General features: G+C 43.3%; 8 non-coding genes across 8 annotated transcripts; 4 read left to right on the forward strand and 4 right to left on the reverse strand.

Moving 5' to 3' along the window:
* Positions 1-1,761: 1,761 nt before the first annotated feature.
* trnav-aac (transfer RNA valine (anticodon AAC)) lies at positions 1,762-1,834 on the reverse strand. Its single transcript has one exon. It is a non-coding gene; the product is annotated as a tRNA-Val (tRNA).
* Positions 1,835-3,808: 1,974 nt separating this feature from the next.
* On the reverse strand, positions 3,809-3,881 carry trnav-aac (transfer RNA valine (anticodon AAC)). The gene has a single exon. It is a non-coding gene; the product is annotated as a tRNA-Val (tRNA).
* A 1,977-nt stretch (positions 3,882-5,858) lies between these two features.
* On the reverse strand, positions 5,859-5,931 carry trnav-aac (transfer RNA valine (anticodon AAC)). The gene has a single exon. It is a non-coding gene; the product is annotated as a tRNA-Val (tRNA).
* Positions 5,932-7,909: 1,978 nt separating this feature from the next.
* On the reverse strand, positions 7,910-7,982 carry trnav-aac (transfer RNA valine (anticodon AAC)). Its single transcript has one exon. It is a non-coding gene; the product is annotated as a tRNA-Val (tRNA).
* Positions 7,983-15,754: 7,772 nt separating this feature from the next.
* trnak-cuu (transfer RNA lysine (anticodon CUU)) lies at positions 15,755-15,827 on the forward strand. Its single transcript has one exon. It is a non-coding gene; the product is annotated as a tRNA-Lys (tRNA).
* A 1,256-nt stretch (positions 15,828-17,083) lies between these two features.
* Positions 17,084-17,155, forward strand: trnae-uuc (transfer RNA glutamic acid (anticodon UUC)). The gene has a single exon. It is a non-coding gene; the product is annotated as a tRNA-Glu (tRNA).
* A 2,648-nt stretch (positions 17,156-19,803) lies between these two features.
* Positions 19,804-19,876, forward strand: trnak-cuu (transfer RNA lysine (anticodon CUU)). Its single transcript has one exon. It is a non-coding gene; the product is annotated as a tRNA-Lys (tRNA).
* A 3,978-nt stretch (positions 19,877-23,854) lies between these two features.
* trnak-cuu (transfer RNA lysine (anticodon CUU)) lies at positions 23,855-23,927 on the forward strand. The gene has a single exon. It is a non-coding gene; the product is annotated as a tRNA-Lys (tRNA).
* The last annotated feature ends 323 nt before the right edge of the window (positions 23,928-24,250 follow it).

The following is a 24,250-nucleotide window of genomic DNA, read 5'->3' on the forward strand; positions in this document are numbered from 1 at the left end:
GATGATTGGATTGTCCTATGAGGAGAGATTGAGTAGATTGGGCCTATAATCTCTGGAGTTCAGAAGTACGAGATGTGTTGTCATTGAAAGGTACTATTTTCTTGGAGGGCATGAAACGGTAGAAGATGAGAGGTTGTTTCCCCTGGCTGGAGAGTCTCGAACTAGGAGGCAGAGTCTCAGGATAAGGGGCCGGCCATTTGAGACTCAGATGAGGAGACATTTCTTCACTCAGAGGCTTGTGAATCTTTGCAATTCTCAACCTCAGAGGGCAGTGGATGCTCAGTCATTGAGTATATTCAAGAATTTGGGAGTCCTTTTACACAGAATACAGAAATTAACGTTTGTGAGCTCATCCTTTATATTGAGCGGTTTCTCGTCCTTCAATCGGTGTCAGCTTTCGCCCAGCTGTTACTTCACAGCACCAACTTCTTTGTAAGTTCGAACTCTGTCTCACCGCGGGCGCAGTCTGGGCTTTTTTCAATCCCCTTCAACACCGAAACACATTAAAGCAGTGATTTTAATTTAGTAGTCTGATATTTTTCGAGGCACCATTAAATGATTCAATAATTTATTCCTATCAGTGTTGCAGGCTGGGTTCGATTCACGGTTGGGGAAGAAATTTTGATATCACCGTTTCTTATTCATGAATGCGATGTAATTTTATTAAATTAATTACATGCATCTAATGTGAATAAATAAGAACTGCTTTAATCACCATTAATTAACCGGTAACTTTATTTTGCGGAATGAAAGACATAATAATATGGTTACTGAGGGACAGTCGAAACTTCATACATTTATTTTGCTCTTTGCATCTCCTGAACTGTTAACCCATATCTCATTTTACACATTGCATTTCAGGAGAATGGTTTAAAATGTTCATTGCTTGAGAGAGCAGCGATCTGGGGCAACATTTGTAAAATTTATCGGGACCGGCTATTTCACAGAAAAAACCAATTCTCTCACATGATGTTTTCAGACAACACACTGACTGATCTTTGCTAGGCCCCAAGTGGATGATCTGACACTTGCCCGCGTTGAGCTCCATTATTCACTGGTCAGGGGAGATTTAATAGAGGTGATCAAAATTAAGGGGGAAACCGTTTCCACTGGCAGGAGTGTCAGCAGGGCTATGGGAGAAGAGCAGCGGAGTGGGACTGATTGGATAGCTCTTTCAAAGATGCAATATGAATTCCTCATTTTAACCTGCAATTGATAGATTTTAGTTAACCAACGGTATTAAGGGATCATTGAAGTCTGTGAGACACTTCATAACTGTTTCTATTATCATTAATCAACCCACAACATTTTGTTGCACACTGCAGGAATTGCTAACATGTATACCGGATGACAGTCAAACTTCAATAACTTTTTATAGAATCATAGAAAATTGCCTGAACCCCTGTGGTTAATGAAGGGAATTTTAATGGTTGAGTTCCGTATACACCTTGGAATTCTGGAAAACATGGTTTGTAGTTTGCAGAAACGGGGCTTAGATCTGCTGTTGTGAACCGAGGTAAAGCTGCAGGATCCTTGAATAATCTTTCACAATTCAACTGAAAGCAGCCGGAATGTGCAACTTTGAGAGGGGCTGTCTGCACGGTCAGGGCTGGAAACGGAAGTGAGCGAGCGAAACCGTAGTGTTCTGTGTGTGTGTACAACTGTACAGAATAACACAAATGTAACAGGACTTTGTTACATTGCATAACAAATGCGAATTGATCCATTTTTCTACGATTTAAATGAACATGATTTACAAAATGTTTCCCCCCGGTTTCGAACCGGGGACCTTTCGCGTGTTAGGCGAACGTGATAACCACTACACTACGGAAACGCCGGATGAAACAATCGCCTTTGGCAATAAATCTATGAATCTATGAAGAAAGTTATTTAAGTTTGACTGTCACCCAGCAAACATGTTACAATTTCCTTCAGTGTGCAACACACATTTTTGTTCGTTTTAATACAATTAATAAGATTCTCACAGACTTCAATTGTCTTTGTCAGAACTGAAATCCCTGACTGGGAATCAAACCTGATTGTTTTCAATGATTATTGGATTGTCCTATGAGGAGAGATTGAGTAGATTGGGCCTATAATCTCTGGAGTTCAGAAGTACGAGATGTGTTGTCATTGAAAGGTACAATTTTCTTGGAGGGCATGAAACGGTAGAAGATGAGAGGTTGTTTCCCCTGGCTGGAGAGTCTCGAACTAGGAGGCAGAGTCTCAGGATAAGGGGCCGGCCATTTGAGACTCAGATGAGGAGACATTTCTTCACTCAGAGGCTTGTGAATCTTTGCAATTCTCAACCTCAGAGGGCAGTGGATGCTCAGTCATTGAGTATATTCAAGAATTTGGGAGTCCTTTTACACAGAATACAGAAATTAACTTTTGTGAGCTCATCCTTTATATTGAGCGGTTTCTCGTCCTTCAATCGGTGTCAGCTTTCGCCCAGCTGTTACTTCACAGCACCAACTTCTTTGTAAGTTCGAACTCTGTCTCACCGCGGGCGCAGTCTGGGCTTTTTTCAATCCCCTTCAACACCGAAACACATTAAAGCAGTGATTTTAATTTAGTAGTGTGATATTTTTCGAGGCACCATTAAATGATTCAATAATTTATTCCTATCAGTGTTGCAGGCTGGGTTCGATTCACGGTTAGGGAAGAAATTTTGATATCACCGTTTCTTATTCATGAATGCGATGTAATTTTATTAAATTAATTACATGCATCTAATGTGAATAAATAAGAACTGCCTTAATCACCATTAATTAACCGGTAACTTTATTTTGCGGAATGAAAGACATAATAATATGGTTACTGAGGGACAGTCGAAACTTCATTCATTTATTTTGCTCTTTGCATCTCCTGAACTGTTAACCCATATCTCATTTTACACATTGCATTTCAGGAGAATGGTTTAAAATGTTCATTGCTTGAGAGAGCAGCGATCTGGGGCAACATTTGTAAAATTTAACGGGACCGGCTATTTCACAGAAAAAACCGATTCTCTCACATGATGTTTTCAGAACACACTGACTGATCTTTGCTAGCCCCAAGTGGATGATCTGACACTTGCCCGCGTTGAGCTCCATTATTCACTGGTCAGGGGAGATTTAATAGAGGTGATCAAAATTAAGGGGGAAACCGTTTCCGCTGGCAGGAGTGTCAGCAGGGCTATGGGGGAAGAGCAGCGGAGTGGGACTGATTGGATAGCTCTTTCAAAGATGCAATATGAATTCCTCATTTTAACCTGCAATTGATAGATTTTAGTTAACCAACGGTATTAAGGGATCATTGAAGTCTGTGAGACACTTCATAACTGTTTCTATTATCATTAATCAACCCACAACATTTTGTTGCACACTGCAGGAATTGCTAACATGTATACCGGATGACAGTCAAACTTCAATAACTTTTTATAGAATCATAGAAAATTGCCTGAACCCCTGTGGTTAATGAAGGGAATTTTAATGGTTGAGTTCCGTATACACCTTGGAATTCTGGAAAACATGGTTTGTAGTTTGCAGAAACGGGGCTCAGATCTGCTGTTGTGAACCGAGGTAAAGCTGCAGGATCCTTGAATAATCTTTCACAATTCAACTGAAAGCAGCCGGAATGTGCAACTTTGAGAGGGGCTGTCTGCAGGGTCAGGGCTGGAAACGGAAGTGAGCGAGCGAAACCGTAGTGTTTTGTGTGTGTGTGCAACTGTGCAGAATAACACAAATGTAACAGGACTTTGTTACTTTGCATAACAAATGCGAATTGATCCATTTTTCTACGATTTAAATGAACATGATTTACATAACGTTTCCACCCGGTTTCGAACCGGGGACTTTTCGCGTGTTAGGCGAACGTGATAACCTCTACACTACGGAAACGTTAGATAAAACAGTCGCCTTTGGCAATAAATCTATGAATCTATGAAGAAAGTTACTTAAGTTTGACTGTCACCCAGCAAACATGTTACAATTTCCTTCAGTGTGCAACACACATTTTTGTTCGTTTTAATACAATTAATAAGATTCTCACAGACTTCAATTGTCTTTGTCAGAACTGAAATCCCTGACTGGGAATCAAACCTGATTGCTTTCAATGATGATTGGATTGTCCTATGAGGAGAGATTGAGTAGATTGGGCCTATAATCTCTGGAGTTCAGAAGTACGAGATGTGTTGTCATTGAAAGGTACAATTTTCTTGGAGGGCATGAAACGGTAGAAGATGAGAGGTTGTTTCCCCTGGCTGGAGAGTCTCGAACTAGGAGGCAGAGTCTCAGGATAAGGGGCCGGCCATTTGAGACTCAGATGAGGAGACATTTCTTCACTCAGAGGCTTGTGAATCTTTGCAATTCTCAACCTCAGAGGGCAGTGGATGCTCAGTCATTGAGTAGATTCAAGAATTTGGGAGTCCTTTTACACAGAATACAGAAATTAACGTTTGTGAGCTCATCCTTTATATTGAGCGGTTTCTCGTCCTTCAATCGGTGTCAGCTTTCGCCCAGCTGTTACTTCACAGCACCAACTTCTTTGTAAGTTCGAACTCTGTCTCACCGCGGGCGCAGTCTGGGCTTTTTTCAATCCTCTTCAACACCGAAACACATTAAAGCAGTGATTTTAATTTAGCAGTGTGATATTTTTTGAGGCACCATTAAATGATTCAATAACGTATTCCTATCAGTATCGCGAGCTGGGTTCGATTCCCGGTTAGGGAAGAAATTTTGATATCACCGTTTCTTATTCATGAATGCGATGTAATTTTATTAAATTAATTACATGCATCTAATGTGAATAAATAAGAACTGCTTTAATCACCATTAATTAACCGGTAACTTTATTTTGCAGAATGAAAGACATGATAATATGGTTACTGAGGGACAGTCGAAACTTCATTCATTTATTTTGCTCTTTGCATCTCCTGAACTGATAACTCATATCTCATTTTACACATTGCATTTTAGGAGAATGGTTTAAAATGTTCATTGCTTGAGAGAGCAGCGATCTGGGGCAACATTTGTAAAATTTAACGGGACCGGCTACTTCACAGAAAAAACCTATTCTCTCACATGATGTTTTCAGACGACACACTGACCGATCTTTGCTCGGCCCCAAGTGGATGATCTGATACTTGCCCGCGTTGAACTCCATTAATCACTGGTCAGGGGAGATTTAATAGAGGTGATCAAAATTATGGGGGAAACAGTTTCCACTGGCAGGAGTGTCAGCAGGTCTATGGGGGAAGAGCAGGGGAGTGGGACTGATTGGATAGCTCTTTCAAAGATGCATCATGAATTGCTCATTGTAACCTGCGATTGATAGCTTTTAGTCAACCAACGGTATTAAGGAATCATTGAAGTCTGTGAGACACTTCATAATTGTTTCTATTATCATTAATCAACCCACAACATTTTGTTGCACACTGCAGGAATTGCTAACATGTATACCGGATGACAGTCAAACTTTAATAACTTGTTATAGAATCATAGAAAATTACCTGAACCCCTGAGGTTAATGAAGGGAATTTTAATGGTTGTGTTCCGTATACACCTTGGAATTCTGGAAAACATGGTTTGTTGTTTGCAGCAACGCGGCTTCGATCTGTTGTTGTGAACCGAAGTGAAGCTGCAGGATCCTTGAATAATCTTTCACAATTCAACTGAAAGCAGCCGGATTGTGCAGCTTTGAGAGGGGCTGTCTGCACGGCCAGGGCTGGTAACAGAAGTGAGCGAGCGACACCGTAGTGTTCTGTGTGTGTGCACAACTGTACAGAATAACACAAATGTAACAGGACTTTGTTACTTTGCATAACAAATGGGAATTGATCCATTTTTCTACGATTTACATGAACATGATTTACAAAATGTTTCCGCCCGGTTTCGAACCGGTGACTTTTCGCGTGTTAGGCGAACGTGATAATCACTACACTACGGAAACGCTGGATCAAGCAGTTGCCTTTTGTTATAAATCTATGAATCTCTGACGAAAGTTATTAAAGTTTGACTGTCACCCGGCAAACATGTTACAATTTCCTTCAGTGTGCAACACACATTTTTGTTGGTTTTAATACAATTTTTAAGATTCTCACAGACTTCAATGGTCTTTGTCAGAACTGAAATCCCTGACTGGGAATCAAACCTGATTGTTTTCAGTGATGATAGGATTGTCCTATGAGGAGAGATTGAGCAGATTGGGCCTATAATCTTTGGAGTTCAGAAGAACGAGAGGTGTTCTCATTGAAAGGTATAATTTTCTTGGAGGGCTTGAAAGGGTAGAAGCTGAGAGGTTGTTTCCCCTGGCTGGAGAGTCTAGAACTGGGGGGACAGAGTCTGAGGATTAGGGGCCGGCTATTTGAGACTCAGATGAGGAGACATTTCTTCACTCACAGGCTTGTGATCTTTGCAATTCTCAACCTCAGAGGGCAGTGGATGCTCAGTCATTGAGTATATTCAAGGATTTGAGAGTCCTTTTACATAGAATACAGAAAGTTAACGTTTGTGAGCTCTTCCTTTATATTGAGCGCTGTCTCCTTCTTTAATCGTTGTCAGCTTTCGCTTGGCGGTTACTTCGCAGCACCAACTTCTTTGTAAGTTCGAACTCTCTCTCACCGCGGGCGCAGTCTGGGCTTTTTTCAATCCCCTTCAACACCGAAACACATTATAGCAGTGGTTTTAATTTAGTAGTGTGATATTTTTCGAGGCACCATTAAATGATTCAATAATTTATTCCTATCAGTGTTGCAGGCTGGGTTCGATTCACGGTTAGGGAAGAAATTTTGATATCACCGTTTCTTATTCATGAATGCGATGTAATTTTATTAAATTAATTACATGCATCTAATGTGAATAAATAAGAACTGCTTTAATCACCATTAATTAACCGGTAACTTTATTTTGCGGAATGAAAGACATAATAATATGGTTACTGAGGGACAGTCGAAACTTCATTCATTTATTTTGCTCTTTGCATCTCCTGAACTGTTAACCCATATCTCATTTTACACATTGCATTTCAGGAGAATGGTTTAAAATGTTCATTGCTTGAGAGAGCAGCGATCTGGGGCAACATTTGTAAAATTTAACGGGACCGGCTATTTCACAGAAAAAACCGATTCTCTCACATGATGTTTTCAGACCACACACTGACTGATCTTTGCTAGGCCCCAAGTGGATGATCTGACACTTGCCCGCGTTGAGCTCCATTAATCACTGGTCAGGGGAGATTTAATAGAGGTGATCAAAATTAAGGGGGAAACCGTTTCCACTGGCAGGAGTGTCAGCAGGGCTATGGGGGAAGAGCAGCAGAGTGGGACTGATTGGATAGCTCTTTCAAAGATGCAATATGAATTCCTCATTTTAACCTGCAATTGATAGACTTTAGTTCACCAACGGTATTAAGGGATCATTGAAGTCTGTGAGACACTTCATAACTGTTTCTATTATCATTAATCAACCCACAACATTTTGTTGCACACTGCAGGAATTGCTAACATGTATACCGGATGACAGTCAAACTTCAATAACTTTTTATAGAATCATAGAAAATTGCCTGAACCCCTGTGGTTAATGAAGGCAATTTTAATGGTTGAGTTCCGTATACACCTTGGAATTCTGGAAAACATGGTTTGTAGTTTGCAGAAACGGGGCTTAGATCTGCTGTTGTGAACCGAGGTAAAGCTGCAGGATCCTTGAATAATCTTTCACAATTCAACTGAAAGCAGCCGGAATGTGCAACTTTGAGAGGGGCTGTCTGCACTGTCAGGGCTAGAAACGGAAGTGAGCGAGCGAAACCGCAGTGTTCTGTGTGTGTGCACAACTGTACAGAATAACACAAATGTAACAGGACTTTGTTACATTGCATAACAAAAGCGAATTGATCCATTTTTCTACGATTTAAATGAACATAATTTTCAAAATGTTTCCGCCCGGTTTCGAACCGGGGACTTTTCGCGTGTTAGGCGAACGTGATAACCACTACAGTACGAAAACGCTGGATCAAGCCGTCGCCTTTTGCTAGACATCTATGAATCTATGAAGAAAGTTTTTAAAGTTTGACTGCCACCCAGCAAACATGTTACAATTTCCTTCAGTGTGCAACACACACTTTTGTTGGTTTTAATACAATTATTAAGATTCTCACAGATTCAATGATTTTTGTCAGAACTGAAATCCCTGACTGGGAATCAAACCTGATTGTTTTCAATGATGATAGGATTGTCCTATGAGGAGAGATTGAGTAGATTGGGCCTATAATCTCTGGAGTTCAGAAGAACGAGAGGAGTTCTCATTGAAAGGTTCAATTTTCATGGAGGGCTTGAAAGGGTAGAAGCTGAGAGGTTGTTTCCCCTTGCTGGAGAGTCTCGAACTAGGGGGCAGAGTCTCAGGATAAGGGGCCGGCCAGTTGAGAGTCAGATGAGGAGACATTTCTTCACTCAGAGGCTTGTGAATCTTTGCAATTCTCAACCTCAGAGGGCAGTGGATGCTCAGTCATTTAGTATATTCAAGGATTTGGGAGTCCTTTTACACAGAATACAGAAATTAACGTTTGTGAGCTCATCCTTTGTATTGAGCGGTTTCTAATCCTTTAATCGGTGTCAGCTTTCGCTCAGCGGTTGCTTCGCAGCACTAACTTCTTTGTAAGTTCGAACTCTGTCTCACCGCGGGCGCAGTCTGGGCTTTTTTCAATCCCCTTCAACACCGAAACACATTAAAGCAGTGATTTTAATTTAGCAGTGTGATATTTTTTGAGGCACCATTAAATGATTCAATAACGTATTCCTATCAGTATCGCGAGCTGTGTTCGATTACCGGTTAGAGAAGAAATTTTGATATCACCGTTTCTTATTCATGAATGCGATGTAATTTTATTAAATTAATTACATGCATCTAATGTGAATAAATAAGAACTGCTATAATCACCATTAATTAACCGGTAACTTTATTTTGCAGAATGAAAGACATGATAATATGGTTACTGAGGGACAGTCGAAACTTCATTCATTTATTTTGCTCTTTGCATCTCCTGAACTGTTAACCCATATCTCATTTTACACATTGCATTTTAGGAGAATAGTTTAAAATCTTCATTGCTTGAGAGATCAGCGACCTGGGGCAAGATTTGTAAAATTTATCGGGACCGGCTCTTTCACAGAAAAAACCTATTCTCTCACATGATGTTTTCAGACCACACACTGACCAATCTTTGCTCGGCCCCAAGTGGATGATCTGACACTTGCCCGCGTTGAACTCCATTAATCACTGGTCAGGGGAGATTTAATAGAGGTGATCAAAATTATGGGGGAAAAAGTTTCCACTGGCAGGAGTGTCAGCAGGGCTATGGGGGACGACCTGCGGAGTGGGACTGATTGGATAGCTCGTTCAAAGATGCATCATGAATTGCTCATTTTAACCTGCGATTGATAGATTTTAGTAAACCAACGGCATTAAGGGATCATTGAAGTCTGTGAGACACTTCATAATTGTTTCTATTATCAATAATCCACCCACAACATTTTGTTGCACACTGCAGGAATTGTTAACATGTATAACGGATGACAGTCAAACTTTAATAACGTTTTATAGAATCAGAGAAAATTGCCTGAACCCCTGTGGTTAATGAAGGGAAGTTTAATGTTTGAGTTCCGTATACACCTTGGAATTCTGGAAAACATGGTTTGTAGATTGCAGAAACGTGGCTTAGATCTGCTGTTGTGAACCGAGGTAAAGCTGCAGGATCCTTGAATATTTTTTCACAATTCAACTGAAAGCAGCCGGAATGTGCAGCTTTGAGAGGGGCTGTCTGCACGGTCAGGTCCGGAAACGGAAGTGAGCGAGCGACACCGTAGTGTTCAGTGTGTGTGCAGAACTGTACAGAATAACACAAATGTAACAGGACTTTGTTACATTGCATAACAAATGCGAATTGATCCATTTTTCTACGACATAAATGAACATGATTTACAAAATGTTGCCGCCCGGTTTCGAACCGGCGACTTTTCGCGTGTCAGGCGAACGTGATAACCACTACACTGCGGAAATGCTGTATAAAGGCGTCGCCTTTGGCTATAAATCTATGAATCTATGAAGAAAGTTATTAAAGTTTGACTGTCACCCAGCAAACATGTTACAATTTCCTTCAGTGTGCAACACACATTTTTGTTGGTTTTAATACAATTAATAAGATTCTCACAGACTTCAATTGTCTTTGTCAGAACTGAAATCTATGACTGGGAATCAAACCTGATTGTTTTCAATGATGATTGGATTGTCCTATGAGGAGAGATTGAGTAGATTGGGCCTATAATCTCTGGAGTTCAGAAGTACGAGATGTGTTGTCATTGAAAAGTACAATTTTCTTGGAGGGCTTGAAACGGTAGAAGATGAGAGGTTGCTTCCCCTGGCTGGAGAGTCTCGAACTAGGAGGCAGAGTCTCAGGATAAGGGGCCGGCCATTTGAGACTCAGATGAGGAGACATTTCTTCACTCAGAGGCTTGTGAATCTTTGCAATTTTCAACCTCAGAGGGCAGTGGATGCTCAGTCATTGAGTATATTCAAGAATTTGGGAGTCCTTTTACACAGAATACAGAAATTAACGTTTGTGAGCTCATCCTTTATATTGAGCGGTTTCTCGTCCTTTAATCGGTGTCAGCTTTCGCCCAGCTGTTTCTTCACAGCACCAACTTCTTTGTAAGTTCGAACTCTGTCTCACCGCGGGCGCAGTCTGGGCTTTTTTCAATCCCCTTCAACAACGAAACACATTAAAGCAGTGATTTTAATTTAGCAGTGTGATATTCTTTGAGGCACCATTAAATGATTCAATAACGTATTCCTATCAGTATCGGTAGCTGGGTTCGATTCCCGGTTAGGGAAGAAATTTTGATATCACCGTTTCTAATTCATGAATGCGATGTAATTTTATTAAATTAATTACATGCATCTAATGTGAATAAATAAGAACTGCTTTAATCACCATTAATTAACTGGTAACTTTATTTTGCAGAATGAAAGGCATGATAATATGGCTACTGAGGGACAGTCGAAACTTCATTCATTTATTTTGCTCTTTGCATCTCCTGAACTGATAACTCATATCTCATTTTACACATTGCATTTTAGGAGAATGGTTTAAAATGTTCATTGCTTGAGAGAGCAGCGATCTGGGGCAACATTTGTAAAATTTAACGGGACCGGCTACTTCACAGAAAAAAACTATTCTCTCACATGATGTTTTCAGACCACACACTGACCGATCTTTGCTCGGCCCCAAGTGGATGATCTGATACTTGCCCGCGTTGAACTCCATTAATCACTGGTCAGGGGAGATTTAATAGAGGTGATCAAAATTATGGGGGAAACAGTTTCCACTGGCAGGAGTGTCAGCAGGGCTATGGGGGAAGAGCAGCGGAGTGGGACTGATTGGATAGCTCTTTCAAAGATGCATCATGAATTGCTCATTTTAACCTGCGATTGATAGCTTTTAGTCAACCAACGGTATTAAGGAATCATTGAAGTCTGTGAGACACTTCATAATTGTTTCTATTATCATTAATCAACCCACAACATTTTGTTGCACACTGCAGGAATTGCTAACATATATACCGGATGACAGTCAAACTTTAATAACTTATTATAGAATCATAGAAAATTACCTGAACCCCTGAGGTTAATGAAGGGAATTTTAATGGTTGAGTTCCGTCTACACCTTGGAATTCTGGAAAACATGGTTTGTTGTTTGCAGCAACGCGGCTTCGGTCTGCTGTTGTGAACCGAAGTAAAGCTGCAGGATCCTTGAATAATCTTTCACAATTCAACTGAAAGCAGCCGGATTGTATAGCTTTGAGAGGGGCTGTCTGCACGGTCAGGGCTGGAAACGGAAGTGAGCGAGCGACACCGTAGTGTTCTGTGTGTGTGCATAACTGTACAGAATAACACAAATGTAACAGGACTTTGTTACTTTGCATTACAAATGGGAATTGATCCATTTTTCGACGATTTAAATGAACATGATTTACAAAATGTTCCCGCCCAATTTCGAGCCGGGGACTTTTTGCGTGTTAGGCGAACGTGATAACCACTACACTACGGAAACGCTGGAGAAATCAGTCGCCTTTTGTTATAAATCTATGAATCTCTGACGAAAGTTATTAAAGTTTGACAGTCACCCGGCAAACATGTTACAATTTCCTTCAGTGTGCAACACACATTTTTGTTGGTTTTAATACAATTATTAAGATTCTCACAGACTTCAATGGTGTTTGTCAGAACTGAAATCCCTGACTGGGAATCAAACCTGATTGTTTTCAATGATGATTGGATTGTCCTATGAGGAGAGATTGAGCAGATTGGGCCTATAAACTTTGGAGTTCAGAAGAACGAGAGGTGTTCTCATTGAAAGGTATAATTTTCTTGGAGGGCTTGAAAGGGTAGAAGCTGAGAGGTTGTTTCCCCTGGCTGGAGAGTCTAGAACTGGGGGGCAGAGTCTGAGGATTAGGGGCCGGCTATTTGAGACTCAGATGAGGAGACATTTCTTCACTCAGAGGCTTGTGATCTTTGCAATTCTCAACCTCAGAGGGCAGTGGATGCTCAGTCATTGAGTATATTCAAGGATTTGAGAGTCCTTTTACACAGAATACAGAAAGTTAACGTTTGTGAGCTCTTCCTTTATATTGAGCGGTGTCTCCTTCTTTAATCGGTGTCAGCTTTCGCTTGGCGGTTACTTCGCAGCACCAACTTCTTTGTAGGTTCGAATTCTGTCTCACCGCGGGCGCAGTCTGGGCTTTTTTCAATCCCCTTCAACACCGAAACACATTATAGCAGTGATTTTAATTCACTAGTGTGATATTTTTCGAGGCACCATTAAATGATTCAATAATTTATTCCTATCAGTGTTGCAGGCTGGGTTCGATTCACGGTTAGGGAAGAAATTTTGATACCACCGTTTGTTATTCATGAATGCGATGTAATTTTATTAAATTAATTACATGCATCTAATGTGAATAAATAAGAACTGCTTTAATCACCATTAATTAACCGGTAACTTTATTTTGCGGAATGAAAGTCATAATAATATGGTTACTGAGGGACAGTCGAAACTTCATTCATTTATTTTGCTCTTTGCATCTCCTGAACTGTTAACCCATATCTCATTTTACACATTGCATTTTAGGAGAATGGTTTAAAATGTTCATTGCTTGAGAGAGCAGCGATCTGGGGCAACATTTGTAAGATTTAACGGGACCAGCTACTTCACAGAAAAAAACTATTCTCTCACATGATGTTTTCAGACCACACACTGACCGATCTTTGCTCGGCCCCAATTGGATGATCTGATACTTGCCCGCGTTGAACTCCATTAATCACTGGTCAGGGGAGATTTAATAGAGGTGATCAAAATTATGGGGGAAACAGTTTCCGCTGGCAGGAGTGTCAGCAGGTCTATGGGGGAAGAGCAGCGGAGTGGGACTGATTGGATAGCTCTTTCAAAGATGCATCATGAATTGCTCATTTTAACCTGCGATTGATAGCTTTTAGACAACCAACGGTATTAAGGAATCATTGAAGTCTGTGAGACACTTCATATTTGTTTCTATTATCATTAATCAACCCACAACCACTGGCATTTTCACTTCTGTGTCGGGCTCAGCACCATACCTGAAGATTGAACTTGATTTGGCTCGTGATCAGTGCGGCTCAGTGAGACTTCGGCCCGTCTCTCCCTTCACAACCCATCAGTGTGGAGAAAAGAACAGGGAATTTTACACATGTGTTGTGCTCTGTAACTTTATTTGAACATGTCATTGCATTTCACGCTGTGTCCAACACAGTGAGGTCCCCCGTGCTGTGTCAGCTTTGTATCTTTATCAACACTGCAGCTTTACATTAACACAACCTGAGCTCCGAGATCTGGTCCGGTCACATTGCCCGAAGTGAGGAATGAGCGAGAGGGGCAATTCCACCCGGGGATAGAAAAACCTCCAAAAGAACAACAGTATACTGCTTTTGATGTGAAGCCGAAATAGCTCAGTTGGGAGAGCGTTAGACTGAAGATCTAAAGGTCCCGGGTTTCGGTAGGTTTTAGTTACTTTCTGTCTCCTTCACTACAAGAGGAGTGAATGAGGAGAAATTTTACGCTCCTGATGCCGCGTTTCCCAAACGAATGGGAGTGAAACCACATCGGACATGCTGGATCCGGCTCCAACCGTCCGCTGCAGGTGCGAATCCAGTCGGGGTCCCGCCGTCTGCTCTTATACCGGAGCAGTGTTTGTGGGAGGGGCTGTGGTGCGATAATAAATTTTAGAATGAGGTTTGTTAGACCATAGAGCTGTCTTTCTGTTAGTTTCGATTTACACTCTGCCCAGTTGTATATACGAACAGTTAACAATGTTTAACCGATGTGGTGTGTTCAATGATTGTGCAGTAACTCGGTCACCCAGTGTGAGGCTGAAAGACAATCTCGCAGCCTGGGTGCGAGCCTGGCCAACAAGAGCATTGTGGCTGGTTAGCCCAGTTGGTGAAAGCCTGGTGTTAATAACGACAAGGTCGCGAGTTTGATCCCCGTACTGGCCATCAGGATGTTTTCATAATTTTACACTTTTCCCGCACATTTCAAATACAAACTTTATAAGGAAGCCAATGCACACAGACTCACGGGGGATTTATTTGGATTAACATCCATTGCACCTTTGCCACCGGGGCTGAGAGACACATCTTTCTGTTTATTTGTCTTTCTGGGTTTGCTGTTGAACGTTGAAAAGGCGGCCTGTTCCCGATAAGGTTAACAGGCAGGTAATAGACAGACAGAGCAGCTCTGACCCCGCGAGAAGGGCAAAAGGCTTCAGTTCAGGACAAATGCATCAATGAAATGTTCGCCGGCACCGAAAGAGACAACATCCAGAGAAAACCACTGAAGGAAATCGATTTCAAGTGGATGCCTACCCGCACTTGGTGCCGTGCTTTCGCGAACACGTCTTTTGTGTTCTCATGTTAAAAATATCATTTTGTCCGAACAGTTTGCCTGGCGCGAAAGGATCTGAATTGCAAAGGAGCAGGCAGGAAACACTGCGTTGCTGTGCTTGCTGGCAGGAGACTTGCTGCAGTTTTTCTGGTAGTCTAGTGGTTAGGATTCCAGGCACTTTTACCGCCGCGGCCCGGGTTCGATTCCCGGTGAGGAAACAGTGCGTTTTGGGGCTGTTTGAATTGCCACCATACAACACTGAAATAGCTCAGTTGGGAGTTCGATTAGATTTGAACACACAGACTTTCTGATCTGGAGTCAGACGCGCTACCGTTGCACCATGAGGTCCACAACATAACCACGGATGTTTGTATATATACTCGTTCCACAAACACTGTTTCATCCCTCCTGCCTTCTCCTGATTCCTCAGTGTCATGCACAGAAGCGCCTGATGCCCTCATTTGTTTAAAGTAACAAGCAGACACAAACACAGGTAATTCATTCAAAATCTACCCGCAGTTGGCCACAGACACAATAAACAGAGCCAGAGAGACAGACAGAATCGGGAATCTCCGGGAAATAGACAAGCGATGTTGACAAGGACTAAAGCGATTTGTGATCAGAAATTTGCCTGAACCCCTGTGGTTAATGAAAGGGATTTTGCTGCTTGAGTTCCTTATACGCCTTGGGCTTCTGGAGAACTTGTTTCGTAGTTTGCAGAAACGCGGCTCAGACATGCTGTTGTGACCGGGCCGGAGCCACAAGGTTCCTGACTGCAATCAGCGACAAGGCAATATCGCTGCAACATACCCGGCTAGCTCAATCGGTAGAGCATGAGACTCTTAATCTCAGGGTCGTGGGTTCGAGCCCCACGTTGGGCGGTAGTTATTTTGTTAAACTTTTATGTTGCTTTCAAAGCGTCATTAATTAAGCGATATCCTTGTTTTGCACAATGAAAGAAATGCGAACTGAGAAAATACTGCAGATGCTGGAAATATGAATTGAAACAGAAAATGCTGGAGATACTCAGCAGGTCAGGCAGCATCTGCGAAGGGAGAAACAGAGGTAACGTTTCAGGTCGATAACCTTTCGTCAGAACTATAAAAAAAAAGGTAATGGAACAGATTTTTAAGCAGTGCAGGGGATTCAATGAGATCATGGCTGATCTCCTGCCTCAATTCCACTCACCGGCCCTATCGCCATATCCCTTGATGCCCTTACCAGTCAGAAATCTACCCACTTCTGTTTTGAATATACCCAATAACTGAGCCTCCACAGCACTCTGGGGAAGAGAATTCCAAAGATTCACCACTTTCTGTGTGAAGAAATGTCTTCTCTCAGTCCTGAATGGCCTAACCTTTATCCTGAGGCTGTGTCCGCTGGTTCTAGACTCCCCAGCCAAGGGAATCATTCTCCCAGCATCCAACCGATCAAACCGTGTAATAATTTTGCATGCTTCATGAGATCCCCTCTCATTCTTCCGAATTCAAGAGATTACAGGCCTAGTTTACTCAATCTCTTAACACAACCGCTTCCCCGAGGCGTGGCTAGTTCTGGAGCATACGCTTTTAGTGCTGCAGACGGAGTGTTGTCGGAGCTCATTGCATTTGCTGTAACTAATCAGCTCAGCTGTTTCTTAATATCGCTTGGAATTAATCGAATTGAATGAAGTCTGGCTTCTCTCAGGATGGTTACAGACACTTCAGCTTTGTCTTTTGTATTCATCCATCTTTTCTGTTTATTTACTCTATCTAATCGTTTTCTTGATTTTAAAACCCTCTGTCAAATTTCCTCTTAGCCGTCTATGCTCTAAGGAGAACAGCTCCAACTTCTCTGGTCTATCCACGTAACGGCAATCGTTCATCACTGGAACCAATGAAGTACAAATGCATCAATGATTTGTTCGCCCCGCACCGAGAGAGACAACATCCAGAGAAAAACACAGGAGGGAATCGATTTCAAGTGGATGCCTACCCGCACTTGGTGCCGAGCTTTCGCGAACACGTCTGTTGTGTTCTCATGTAAAAAATATAATTTTGTCCGAACAGTTTGCCTGGCGCGAAAGGATCTGAATTGCAAAGGAGCAGGCATGAAAAGCTGCGTTGATGTGCTTGCTGCCAGGAGGCTGGCAGCAGCTTCCCTGGTGGTCTAGTGGTTAGGATTCGGCGCTTTCACCGCCGTGGCCTGGGTTCGATTCCCGGTCAGGGAACAGTGCGTTTTGGGGCTGTTTGAATTGCCACCATGCAACGCACCCTTACGGAGCAATGCTCCGCCCCTGATTCAACTTTCCACACCGCTGCTCAACATCACTCTTCATACAGCGAAACAAAATATACATCCCTGATTTCTGTAAAATGCGTGCTGTTTCAAAGTCAGCAGGAATTGATTTCTGTCAAATTTAGACTGGCTGACTTTAAATGTTGCCAACATTTAACTGCAGCTCACAGTGTCAGGGCAGTCACGGTTTTCATCAGTCTTCCGCGTATCTTCTTGCCCACTGCACCTCCCAACAAACTTAGCTTATCACAGGCACGGCTATCGATTAATTCATTGCCAGTGTGAAAAATGCAAATTTTGAAACATACAAACGTGTGCAAGCCTGTAATCAGAGAGTCCGGGGCCCGTGATAACTTGAGCATTAAGATGTTCATTAGCCCTTCCTGTATTGCTCAGTAGCCCACTCCGTGAGGAACTAAGAACAACGGGCATTTTCACTTCTGTGTCGGGCTCAGCACCATACCTGAAGATTGAACTTGATTTGGCTCGTGATCAGTGCGTCTCAGTGAGACTTCGGCCCGTCTCTCCCTTCACAACCCATCAGTGTGGAGAAAAGAACAGGGAATTTTACACATGTGTTGTGCTCTGTAACTTTATTTGAACATGTCATTGCATTTCACGCTGTGTCCAACACAGTGAGGTCCCCCGTGCTGTGTCAGCATTGTATCTTTATCAACACTGCAGCTTTACATTAACACAACCTGAGCTCCGAGATCTGGTCGGGTCACATTGCCCGAAGTGAGGAATGAGCGAGAGGGGCAATTCCACCCGGGGATAGAAAAACCTCCAAAAGAACAACAGTATACTGCTTTTGATGTGAAGCCGAAATAGCTCAGTTGGGAGAGCGTTAGACTGAAGATCTAAAGGTCCCGGGTTTCGGTAGGTTTTAGTTACTTTCTGTCTCCTTCACTACAAGAGGAGTGAATGAGGAGAAATGTTACGCTCCTGATGCCGCGTTTCCCAAACGAATTGGAGTGAAACCACATCGGACATGCTGGATCCGGCTCCAACCGTCCGCTGCAGGTGCGAATCCAGTCGGGGTCCCGCCGTCTGCTCTTATACCGGAGCAGTGTTTGTGGGAGGGGCTGTGGTGCGATAATAAATTTTAGAATGAGGTTTGTTAGACCATAGAGCTGTCTTTCTGTTAGTTTCGATTTACACTCTGCCCAGTTGTATATACGAACAGTTAACAATGTTTAACCGATGTGGTGTGTTCAATGATTGTGCAGTAACTCGGTCACCCAGTGTGAGGCTGAAAGACAATCTCGCAGCCTGGGTGCGAGCCTGGCCAACAAGAGCATTGTGGCCGGTTAGCCCAGTTGGTGAAAGCCTGGTGTTAATAACGACAAGGTCGCGTGTTTGATCCCCGTACTGGCCATCAGGATGTTTTCATAATTTTACACTTTTCCCGCACATTTCAAATACAAACTTTATATGGAAGCCAATGCACACAGACTCACGGGGGATTTATTTGGATTAACATCCATTGCACCTTTGCCACCGGGGCTGAAAGACACATCTTTCTGTTTATTTGTCTTTCTGTGTTTGCTGTTGAACGTTGAACAGGTGGCCTGTTCCCGATAAGGTTAACAGGCAGGTAATAGACAGACAGAGCAGCTCTGACCCCGCGAGATGGGCAAAAGGCTTCAGTTCAGGAAAAATGCATCAATGAAATGTTCGCCGGCACCGAGAGAGACAACATCCAGAGAAAACCACTGAAGGAAATCGATTTCAAGTGGATGCCTACCCACACTTGGTGCCGTGCTTTCGCGAACACGTCTTTTGTGTTCTCATGTTAAAAATATCATTTGTCCGAACAGTTTGCCTGGTGCGAAAGGATCTGAATTGCAAAGGAGCAGGTAGGAAACACTGCATTGCTGTGCTTGCTGGCAGGAGACTTGCTGCAGCTTTTCTGGTAGTCTAGTGGTTAGGATTCAGGCACTTTTACCGCCGTGGCCCGGGTTCGATTCCCGGTGAGGAAACAGTGCGTTTTGGGGCTGTTTGAATTGCCACCATACAACGCTGAAATAGCTCAGTTGGGAGATCGAATTAGATTTGAACACGCAAACTTTCTGATCTGGAGTCAGATGCGCTACCGTTGCACCATGAGGTCCACAACATAACCACGGGTGTTCGTAGTTTGTATATATACTCGTTCCACAAACACTGTTTCATTCCTCCTGCCTTCTCCTGATTCCTCAGTGTCATGCACAGAAGCGCCTGATGCCCTCATTTGTTTAAAGTAACAAGCAGACACAAACACAGGTAATTCGTTCAAAATCTACCCGCAGGTGGCCACAGACACAATAAACAGAGCCAGAGAGACAGACAGAATCGGGAATCTCCGGGAAATAGACAAGCGATATTGACAAGGACTAAAGCGATTTGTGATCAGAAATTTGCCTGTACCCCTGTGGTTAATGAAAGGGATTTTGCTGCTTGAGTTCCTTATACGCCTTGGGCTTCTGGAGAACTTGTTTCGTAGTTTGCAGAAACGCGGCTCAGACATGCTGTTGTGACCGGGCCGGAGCCACAAGGTTCCTGACTGCAATCAGCGACAAGGCAATGTTGCTTCAACAGGCCCGGCTAGCTCAGTCGGTAGAGCATGAGACTCTTAATCGCAGAGTCGTGGGTTCGAGCCCCATGTTGGGCGGTAGTTATTTTCTTAAACTTTTATGTTGCTTTCAAAGCGTCATTAATTAAGCGATATCCTTGTTTTGCACAATGAAAGAAATGCGAACTGAGAAAATACTGCAGATGCTGGAAATATGAATTGAAACAGAAAATGCTGGAGATACTCAGCAGGTCAGGCAGCATCTGCGAAGAGAGAAGCAGAGGTAACGTTTCAGGTCGATAACTTTTCGTCAGAACTATAAAAAAAAAGGAAATGGAACAGATTTTTAAGCAGTGCGGGGGATTCAATGAGATCATGGCTGATCTCCTGCCTCAATTCCACTCACCGGCCCTATCGCCATATCCCTTGATGCCCTTACCAGTCAGAAATCTACCCACTTCTGTTTTGAATATACCCAATAACTGAGCCTCCACAGCACTCTGGGGAAGAGAATTCCAAAGATTCACCACTTTCTGTGTGAAGAAATGTCTTCTCTCAGTCCTGAATGGCCTAACCTTTATCCTGAGGCTGTGTCCGCTGGTTCTAGACTCCCCAGCCAAGGGAATCATTCTCCCAGCATCCAACCGATCAAACCGTGTAATAATTTTGCATGCTTCATGAGATCCCCTCTCATTCTTCCGAATTCAAGAGATTACAGGCCTAGTTTACTCAATCTCTTAACACAACCGCTTCCCCGAGGCGTGGCTAGTTCTGGAGCATACGCTTTTAGTGCTGCAGACGGAGTGTTGTCGGAGCTCATTGCATTTGCTGTAACTAATCAGCTCAGCTGTTTCTTAATGTCGCTTTGAATTAATCGAATTGAATGAAGTCTGGCTTCTCTCAGGATGGTTATAGACACTTCAGCTTTGTCTTTTGTATTCATCCATCTTTTCTGTTTATTTACTCTATCTAATCGTTTTCTTGATTTTAAAACCCTCTGTCAAATTTCCTCTTAGCCGTCTATGCTCTAAAGAGAACAGCTCCAACTTCTCTGGTCTATCCACGTAACGGCAATCGTTCATCACTGGAACCAATGAAGTACAAATGCATCAATGATTTGTTCTCCCCGCACCGAGAGAGACAACATCCAGAGAAAAACACAGGAGGAAATCGATTTCAAGTGGATGCCTACCCGCACTTGGTGCCGAGCTTTCGCGAACACGTCTGTTGTGCTCTCATGTAAAAAATATAATATTGTCCGAACAGTTTGCCTGGCGCGAAAGGATCTGAATTGCAAAGGAGCAGGCATGAAAAGCTGCGTTGATGTGCTTGCTGCCAGGAGGCTGGCAGCAGCTTCCCCGGTGGTCTCGTGGTTAGGATTCGGCGCTTTCACCGCCGCGGCCTGGGTTCGATTCCCGGTCAGGGAACAGTGCGTTTTGGGGCTGTTTGAATTGCCACCATGCAACGCACCCTTACAGAGCAATGGTCCGCCCCTGATTCAACTTTCCACACCGCTGCTCAACATCACTCTTCATACAGCGATACAAAATATACATCCTTGATTTCTGTAAAATGTGTGCTGTTTCAAAGTCAGCAGGAATTGATATCTGTCAAATTTAGAGTGGCTGACTTTAAATGTTGCCAACATTTAACTGCAGCTCACAGTGTCAGGGCAGTCACGGTTTTCATCAGTTTTCCGTGTATCTTCTTGCCCACTGCACCTCCCAACAAACTTAGCTTATCACAGGCACGGCTATCGATTAATTCATTGCCAGTGTGAAAAATGCAAATTTGGTAACATACAAACGTGTGCAAGCCTGTAATCAGAGAGTCCGTGGCCCGTGATAACTTGAGCATTAAGATGTTCATTAGCCCTTCCTGTATTGCTCAGTAGCCCACTGCGTGTGGAACTAAGAACCACGGGCATTTTCACTTCTGTGTCGGGCTCAGCACCATACCTGAAGATTGAACTTGATTTGGCTCGTGATCAGTGCGGCTCAGTGAGACTTCGGCCCGTCTCTCCCTTCACAACCCATCAGTGTGGAGAAAAGAACAGGGAATTTTACACATGTGTTGTGCTCTGTAACTTTATTTGAACATGTCATTGCATTTCACGCTGTGTCCAACACAGTGAGGTCCCCCGTGCTGTGTCAGCATTGTATCTTTATCAACACTGCAGCTTTACATTAACACAACCTGAGCTCCGAGATCTGGTCGGGTCACATTGCCCGAAGTGAGGAATGAGCGAGAGGGGCAATTCCACCCGGGGATAGAAAAACCTCCAAAAGAACAACAGTATACTGCTTTTGATGTGAAGCCGAAATAGCTCAGTTGGGAGAGCGTTAGACTGAAGATCTAAAGGTCCCGGGTTTCGGTAGGTTTTAGTTACTTTCTGTCTCCTTCACTACAAGAGGAGTGAATGAGGAGAAATTTTACGCTCCTGATGCCGCGTTTCCCAAACGAATGGGAGTGAAACCACATCGGACATGCTGGATCCGGCTCCAACCGTCCGCTGCAGGTGCGAATCCAGTCGGGGTCCCGCCGTCTGCTCTTATACCGGAGCAGTGTTTGTGGGAGGGGCTGTGGTGCGATAATAAATTTTAGAATGAGGTTTGTTAGACCATAGAGCTGTCTTTCTGTTAGTTTCGATTTACACTCTGCCCAGTTGTATATACGAACAGTTAACAATGTTTAACCGATGTGGTGTGTTCAATGATTGTGCAGTAACTCGGTCACCCAGTGTGAGGCTGAAAGACAATCTCGCAGCCTGGGTTCGAGCCTGGCCAACAAGAGCATTGTGACCGGTTAGCCCAGTTGGTGAAAGCCTGGTGTTAATAACGACAAGGTCGCGAGTTTGATCCCCATACTGGCCACCAGGATGTTTTCATAATTTTACACTTTTCCCGCACATTTCAAATACAAACTTTATAAGGAAGCCAATGCACACAGACTCACGGGGGATTTATTTGGATTAACATCCATTGCACCTTTGCCACCGGGGCTGAGAGACACACCTTTCTGTTTATTTGTCTTTCTGGGTTTGCTGTTGAACGTTGAACAGGTGGCCTGTTCCCGATAAGGTTAACAGGCAGGTAATAGACAGACAGAGCAGCTCTGACCCCGCGAGATGGGCAAAAGGCTTCAGTTCAGGACAAATGCATCAATGAAATGTTCGCCGGCACCGAGAGAGACAACATCCAGAGGAAACCACTGAAGGAAATCGATTTCAAGTGGATGCATACCCGCACTTGGTGCCGTGCTTTCGCGAACACGTCTTTTGTGTTCTCATGTTAAAAATATCATTTTGTCCGAACAGTTTGCCTGGTGCGAAAGGATCTGAATTGCAAAGGAGCAGGTAGGCAAACACTGCATTGCTGTGCTTGCTGGCAGGAGACTTGCTGCAGCTTTTCTGGTAGTCTAGTGGTTAGGATTCAGGCACTTTTACCGCCGCGGCCTGGGTTCGATTCCCGGTGAGGAAACAGTGCATTTTGGGGCTGTTTGAATTGCCACCATACAACACTGAAATAGCTCAGTTGGGAGATCGATTAGATTTGAACACGCAGACTTTCTAATGCTGGAGTCAGATGCGCTACCGTTGCACCATGAGGTCCACAACATAACCACAGATGTTCGTAATTTGTATATATACTCGTTCCACAAACACTGTTTCATTCCTCCTGCCTTCTTCTGATTCCTCAGTGTCATGCACAGAAGCGCCTGATGCCCTCATTTGTTTAAAGTAACAAGCAGACACAAACACAGGTAATTCGTTCAAAATCTACCCGCAGGTGGCCACAGACACAATAAACAGAGCCAGAGAGACAGACAGAATCGGGAATCTCCGGGAAATAGACAAGCGATATTGACAAGGACTAAAGCGATTTGTGATCAGAAATTTGCCTGAACCCCTGTGGTTAATGAAAGGGATTTTGCTGCTTGAGTTCCTTATACGCCTTGGGCTTCTGGAGAACTTGTTTTGTAGTTTGCAGAAACGTGGCTCAGACATGCTGTTGTGACCGGGCCGGAGCCACAGGTTTCCTGACTGCAATCAGCGACAAGGCAATGTTGCTTCAACAGGCCCGGCTAGCTCAGTCGGTCGAGCATGAGACTCTTAATCTCAGGGTCGTGGGTTCGAGCCCCACGTTGGGCAGTAGTTATTTTGTTAAACTTTTATGTTGCTTTCAAAGCATCATTAATTAAGCGATATCCTTGTTTTGCACAATGAAAGAAATGCGAACTGAGAAAATACTGCAGATGCTGGAAATATGAATTGAAACAGAAAATGCTGGAGATACTCAGCAGGTCAGGCAGCATCTGCGAAGAGAGAAACAGAGGTAACGTTTCAGGTCGATAACGTTTCGTCAGAACTATAAAAAAAAAGGTAACGGAACAGATTTTTAAGCAGTGCAGGGGATTCAATGAGATCATGGCTGATCTCCTGCCTCAATTCCACTCACCGGCCCTATCGCCATA

This window comes from Somniosus microcephalus, unplaced genomic scaffold (assembly GCF_052327205.1).
Source record: "Somniosus microcephalus isolate GS21.2 unplaced genomic scaffold, FLI_Smic_1.0 unresolved_chr4, whole genome shotgun sequence".
NCBI classification, from domain to species: Eukaryota; Metazoa; Chordata; class Chondrichthyes; order Squaliformes; family Somniosidae; genus Somniosus; species Somniosus microcephalus.